The 7,727-nt window shown below is 30.6% G+C and overlaps 1 long non-coding RNA gene across 1 annotated transcript; it reads left to right on the forward strand.

Annotated features, from left to right (window-relative positions):
- The first annotated feature begins 6,380 nt into the window (after nucleotides 1–6,380).
- Nucleotides 6,381–6,810, forward strand: LOC105801190 (uncharacterized). The gene is made up of 3 exons (XR_008190685.1): nucleotides 6,381–6,453; nucleotides 6,521–6,596; nucleotides 6,667–6,810. It is a non-coding gene; the product is annotated as an uncharacterized LOC105801190 (long non-coding RNA).
- Nucleotides 6,811–7,727: the final 917 nt, after the last annotated feature.

The raw sequence follows: 7,727 nt of genomic DNA on the forward strand, positions 1-7,727 counted from the left end.
CCTACCTTAGAAGGTCAAAGCTAAAAATGCCATAAGGGAAACCCTAGTAAAGGGGGCAATTTTAGATAGAAAAGATGAGGAGAAAACTTTTTACAGAAAAATGAGGGAATGATCAAGAAGGAAAGTGGCTAAAGAAGGAGGAACGACCGCATCATCTTAGCAGCTGCAAGACATTGCACTACTGGTGTTGAAGCTGGATAGGCGAAAGCTATCATCTCAGATTTTTTCCTTTGATTATTATCACATTTTTTTAGAACTTATTTGTTAAAGTTAATGTTGGTTATTGCATTAAACTTGAACTTTATTTACCCAACTATGAGCTAAATATCTCAGGCTCAGGATTACTTTGCTAAACCCTTTTATTTCTATTAATGTTTATAGTTTAAGTTGGAATTATTTTGGTTTTTTATTCAATGGTATATCATGCTTTATACAGGCTGTATATTGATGAATATGCAGCAGGTTATTAAAGATAGCTTAATTCCAAAACGGTCGGGTTAACTAGATAAACATTGGATAATATGAAAGAATGATAAATTATGAATGAATGATAAACATTAGATAATATGAATGAATGATAAATCATTAATTAGACATTAGCTATTTTTTCCTGAGTATTTACTATTACTCTTGGAACTATTAGATAAATTGTGATTCTTAGACAGTAAATACTCAGGAAAAAATAGCTAATGTCTGAATTTTTTTCTTTCAAAACTATACAAAAACCTAATACTCGAAGAAATGATAGTGTTTCTATTAAGTTGAGAAATTGGATAGAGGAAACTATTAGTGAAGCTACCAAAGGATAGTCTGTGGTAGTAAATAGGATCTTCAAGAAAAGCTCCTAAGAAGTTAAAGAGAACAAGAATCAAAGTTATGCATCAAAAGCATGGTGGTCGGTTTAAAAAAAAAGAGAAGTAAAACATCCTATGATTAAGCAAATCACGTGTTAGTGAGAAAATTTTGATGACAAAATTTTTGTAAAACGGGGAGAACTATAACATCCCAAATATTAATGGGTTAGAATTTTTAAAATTATCATGAATTGAATCCTAATATTAATGGTTAAGAGCTAAGTAAAACCCCTAAAGAACCAAAGTTTAAGTCCCACTTTTTGCATTTTTTCGATTTATTTTCCACCAATTAAGGATGAAAACCAAGTTAGTATAGGAAATAAATGTGGTGGAAAATGACCAAGAAATAGGCAATAGCCTAATAACAATGTATGACTTCATCCTCTCTAGAGTCCCAAGTTTTATCCAATCCCAATTCCCTTCCTCTTTTATTAAAATTTACTAGATTGGGTAATTTATCAAGTCAACCCCTAAATTTTGCTTAACCTAGCCATTTAGTCCCTTTCCTAATAATAATAATAGGATTTTGGTTACCTTTTCAAACCTAATTAGAATTTCTTGTTATCTCTTCTTTAAATACATCTTTTTCTTTTTTTTCCCACTTTTCTTTTTCATAAAAATCTTCATCTTCTTTTGCTAGAAATTTTATATTTGAATCCGGAAGCCAAAATCAAACACTATTCAATCCATTTTTCACGTCGATTTAGCAAAACACCATGAAATCTGTGTCTAAACGAGCCAATATCGGTAAGAAATATTGTTTCTAATTCCATAGAACCTTAGGATTATGGAATAACATCTTTCTTGATAATCTTTCAAATCGATTTCAAATATTTTTTGATTTTTCCCCAAAATCTTGCTAAAATTCTATCAATCTTTAAGGTAGATATTACTTCTTGCATTTTTATCGATCAAAAGACCCATTTTAGGTGACCAATATTAGATTTGGACGTAAGGATCGTCGTACGAGACCATGACAATTAGGTGTGTGTTCTTTTATGAGTAAATCGAGGTAAAATCAAACCTGACCTAGACCATTTGCCCTGGACCCTTCTACACGGCCTGGGCACACAACCATGTGCCCTTACTTCTTAAATTTTATAGTTTTGCCTTAAATTTTATGTTTTGTACAAAAAGGTTGGGATGTTTTGTAAACAAGGAAGTTTTAGCATACTATAAATCTGCAAATCTTGGGGTTCGTCCACATATTTTTTGGTAGTTTTTATCTACAATTATATTGTGTATTCACAACCATCTGGGAGTATTAACTTGAGGATACATTTGGTTCACTGTAATGGAATAGAGCTATAATTGAATAGAGCTGTAATGGAATAAAGTTGTAATCAGTAGTTCAATTGTTTGGTTGAATGGAATGGAATAGAACTGTAATAGTATTCTTGTGTTTGGTTGAATAGAATGATGTTGTAATAGCATAAGGGAAAAAATAAAATGATTGGAATACCCTTAGCAGAATTTTTTTTAGGTAGATGATTATTGTTATTGTTATGAAATTTTAATAAGATTATTATTAAAAATAATTTAATAAAAATAATAAATAATTTAACCATATTTTAACATAATTATTATTAAATATAATTTAATAAAATAATATATAATTTAATAAGGTTCTTAATATAATTATTTTATGAATTTACTAAAATCATAATATATAATACTATAAAAATAATATATAAACTGCAATACATATTTAATGTACTAAAATATCATTAGTGAAACAAATAATTTAATTATTCACTACACCAAAACATGCTTTTAGCGGCGTTTGGACAAAAAACACCGCTAAAAATCGAGCATTAGCGGCGTTTATAAGGAAGCGCCGCAAAAACCCAAAACCATGGGTGGCGTTTTTGAAGAAGCATCGCTAATGCACTGGGCTTTAGTAGCATTTTTGAAGAAGCGCCGCTAATGCTCTGGGCATTAGCGGTGTTTTTGAAGAAAGCACCGCTATTGCTCTGGGATTTAGCAGCGTTTTTTAGAAAGCGCCGCTAATGCTCAGGGGATTTTAGTGGGGCTTTAGCAGCGTTTTTGAAAAAGCACCGCTAATGGTGGAAAGTTTGATAAAACGACGTCACATTTCATGGGTTTTAGTGGTATTAACACCGAAAAAAATTAAATTTTAGGGTTAACTTAGGGATTAGTATTTAAGGGTTATCGTATACGATATAGGGTTTTAAGGTTCATGATATAATGTTTATTATTTTAGGATTAGAGTTTTGAGTTCAGGGTTTGTGCTGTAGGTTTAAGGCTTGGGGTTTGGGGTTTGGGGTTTAAGGTTTAGCGTTTACGTTTTAATGTTAAGATCAGGTTAGTGTTTACGGCTTATAAGATATAGAAGTTTAGTGTTTTCGGGCTTGATGTTTATGGTTTACGGTTTAGTGTTAATGATTTAAGGTTTACAATGCATGGTTTTGGGTTTTGGATTTAGGGTTTAAGGTTTAGTGTTACGAATTTTAGGGTTTAATTACTTTTGTGATACCAAATTCAAAAAAATTACAAATAGTTTTTGTTTTTTACTTCTTATTATGTTATTAGGGTTCTAAGTGACACAAATGCTTAGTTTATTGACTCTTCATGGCATATATGTTATGATGAAACAAATTAATTGTGTTATGTAAATTCATTTATTAACTTAAAATGGAGCATAAATTTAAAATTGAAATACATTATTTGAATAACATTAATGATTTATAAATTTGAATGTTGATAATATTTAAATTATACACTCTCTAAGATTTATAAAATTTATTAAATTTTAACAATTAAAAATATCATATTTTTAAATAATATTATTGAAATAATATTAATAATGTCATATTAATGTATTGCTTCAAAATAATGTCATATTAATGTATCAAATTCATAAATCTATTAAAAATTTGAAAACTTATAAACTTATTAATATATATTTAAAAAGTGAATAATTAGTGGCGTTTTGTCAATAAACGCCGTAAAAATATAATAAAAATTGAACAAAACGGCACCGTTTCATTGACGAATTAAATATTAGTGGCGTTTCCCTGTAAGCGCCGCAAAAATTGAAATAGAAAACGGCGTCGTTTGAAACTTATAATCAGTTTTGGTCTATATCCCCGCTCCCAACCCCAAATCCCCTATCTGTCGAAATCCCTAATTCTTTTTTCTATGTGCGATTTCTTACATGCGATTCTTCAATTGAAAAGCTTCAGTGTTTTGGTGTTTTGGTTTCTTGAAAACTTATAAGGAAAACCTTCATTGTTTCGATTTCTTGCAAACTTACATAGCCCACATAGAGAAGACGGAGAAGGTGGCCAGATATTCGGATTCTGTCGTCGGGGGAATCAGTATTTTAGGTTCGATTTCCCAATTCTGTGCATTTAAACATTGGGTTTTCTTGTCTTTGTTAATTTTTTTTGTTTGTTATTTGTTGATGACCCTGAAATGTCTTGAAATCGTCTTCTCTGTGTACAGGGTTTTCGATTGTTTCATTTTTCTTCATCGTCGCGAAGGTACTGTAATGCTTTCACTTTTTTTATATTGGGAATGCTTTCATTGGTTTGGAGTAAATGTTATGTTGTTGGTGACGATAGTTTGGAGTAAATGTTATGCTTTCATTTCTTTTTTGTTGGTGTCGATGAAATCATGTTCTTGTTTTTTTTAGTATGAAATTTTGATCTGTAATTTAGGTTTTATTTTATTAATTGATAAAAAAAAAGTTGTTACAAGTTTATGATGATTACATTTCCGGGTAATGAATTCAATTTTAATTTGATTTTTATGAGATTATGTTTCTCAATATTTAAATGACAGAAATCATGAATTTAGGTTTTAGGGTTCGTAAGAGTAGAATCTCAAAAAAGAAATTCAAAAATTTTGATTTTAATTGGTTTTTGCAGCTAAGATGGTACCTTCTATTGGTTTTTGCTGCTAAGATGGTACCTTCTATTGATTTTTGCTGTTAAATCAACCATGTCTAGAGACCAAACTCTATAACCCCAAATGGCTAAGAGCTCATCCATACCAAATGGATATATTTAAAAATGCTTGCTTATTTTATTTGTTTCAGTGCACCATTAGCATCCACTCCTGTACGGGAACGGGATTTCAGTTCCTTCGAGGAGTTGATTATAGAATTTTGTCGAGAATGTAGGATAGTTTGTAAAGGTGATTTCTAAAATATCCAGTTAGCTATGATGAAACTTTGTTCTTTCCATATAAATGTAAAAACAGGAATTGCCTAGAGACATATAAGACCGAAATAGATTCTTATATGTTTTATTTGTATTTTTTTTTTGTAAAGGTATATTCACTATTGATTTTGTTTTGTGCTGCTTATTTCCTAGGGTTGAATGGGGATCTAAAAAATGCAATGAAAGATGGAAAACCAATTTTAATCGAGGTGTGGGTTTTTTGATTGCTGAATACTTTCTTTTTTCCAACATCCTACTCATTCTCTATCCCTGTGACTTTGTGCATATGCTTCTTTCTTTCTTTCTTTTATCTTTTGTGGTCAATGCTGGTGTCATTTCACCTTAATGTGCTCAAGAATTAACACTTTGATATGTTCATGCCTATAGAGTACACTATGTTTTGATTTTTTGTGGTTCATATTAATTATTTCTTTGCATTGATTCATCTACTTTAATTAGATACTTTGGTACTATCTTGAAAATAAAACCAAACAGTTGCATAAAAATACATTATTTGGAAGTATATCTTTGGTATTGTAGCAATTGGGCATGAAAGGGTGTCGCACAGGTTGCACATTCAAATAAGCGCAGAGTCTAGCTAGCCATGATGTTACTATCAATGTTGCTATTAATGTCCTTAATCACAGATGTTATTTTCTGATACTTTTAGTGTGCATTGTTTACTTGTACTCATGTATCTGTGTGGATACGCATACTATCCGATATAGGTATATATATTTCTTTTTTCTTTTTTAAAATTTTTTCATGTGTTTGAAGAGTTATTATATCTTGTATAGGTGTATATATACTGTCCTTAGTCTCTTTGATCTTTGGCATTTTATGTTTTAATTGTGGGTATTGATTTTTATTTATTGTCTTTATAATTACTACTTAATTTTTGTGTGTTTTTAAAAATATATATATACATTGATTGGAGACCACTTGTTTTACATTTTTTTCTCTTTACTAGATAATGCTTTAGTTTGCATGGTGCCTTTAGTTTTAGTGAGTTTTAAAATGTTAAAGAAAGTCAACAGGATAATTAACCAAAGCTTCCTCACATCTATGCTTGTTTAATTTCACTTTTATGAATGTTGGGACTAGAAAATTTTAGCATATGGTAGGGTTTATGGCTTTATGAACTTATGCTTTTAGGTATTGCACGTTCATTTTGATTGGTTTGTTTGATTTTGAGGCAAATCAAAGAATTAAAAACTCCAATGAGATGAATGTTTAGATTTTAAAAAAAGTTATATTGTGAATTAAACTCCAATGAGATCAACGTTTAGATGAATGTTTGGATTGGGGGAATAACTAAACTTTATGGTTGAGGCTGACATGATTCTCTCTTTGTAACAGGTCAATGAGTTCAAGTCTATAGAAAAGTTCAAAATTTTCAATACAAACAATTTGTAAGTCATATTGCCTTAACATGTTAGAACTGTCTGTTTGGCTTAGTACTAATAATCAATGTTACAGGTGGGTCAACCTGAATGCTATCAAGAGGCTTGTGGAAGCTGATGCACTCAAGACGGAGATCATTCCAAACCCGAAGGTTTGTATCACTTTCTTACCATGTCGTCTCTGGTGGATTTCTAATTTCTAAACTATAAAATTGGCTGCAGGAGGTCAATGGAATCAAGGTTCTTCAACTGGAAACTACAGCTGGTGCAGCAATTAGGGTATAAAATTGTACCAATTATGGTTATGATGTATTAAAATGTAAAAAGATCTGTCTAACCATGTGTTTTCCTTATGTGATTAAGTTCTTTGATCATGCTATTGGTATCAGTGTACCTTGATCAAAATTCCTTATACGTCTTGTTCATGAATTTCCATTTTAATATGTCTTCAAATTAAATTATACATTTCTAAATTGGATTTGTGGCGTTTTTATAATATTTTAATTTTTTTATTTTTATGACCTTTAGCGATATTTGTGGGTAAAGCGCCACTAAAGATCATGTTCTTTAGCTGCGTTTGTGATAAAAGCGTCGCTAAAGATCATGTTCCTTAGCGGCTTTTGTGGGTAAAGCGCCGCTAAAGGTCATGTTCTTTAACGGCGTTTGTGGGTAAAGCACCGCTAAAAAACATGATCTTTAGCAGCGTTTTTTCTCATAAATGCCGCAAAAGTTAGCGACATTGTCAATAGTGGCATTTTAGCTGTGCTAATACTTTTAGCGGCGCTTCTTAAAAAAGGCCACTAAAAGCCTGTTTTGGTGTAGTGATTCTACAATAGAAAACAAAATATTAGAAGTAATAAATAACTTGAGAATTATATTTCACATCCAAACATAATATTCATATATTAACTTAAAGTTACATGATTTCATTAGTTTATATGTAATAATCCATATGTTATAAAATTTTACAACATCAAAAAGTTACAACATTGTAATGACATTCTATCATGTCATTATTCCATCCAAATATTACAAACACAAAAACTTAACAAAATATCATCAACACAACTATGATTTTTAATGGTCAACAAGAAATCTTCTGACCCATTCTAATCGCACAGAAGAAGGTAAACTAAAGAAAATGAGCATTTGCGTTGGATAATCTGGAATTTTGCTCAATGCGCGATAGCGCTCATCCTCAGTTAAACCTTCTACTTCACATAATGTTGGATATAATTTTAGAGCTCTTTCTTGAATGGTCATTTTTTTAATTTTGTTGAATT

Source organism: Gossypium raimondii, chromosome 11 (assembly GCF_025698545.1).
Source record: "Gossypium raimondii isolate GPD5lz chromosome 11, ASM2569854v1, whole genome shotgun sequence".
NCBI classification, from domain to species: Eukaryota; Viridiplantae; Streptophyta; class Magnoliopsida; order Malvales; family Malvaceae; genus Gossypium; species Gossypium raimondii.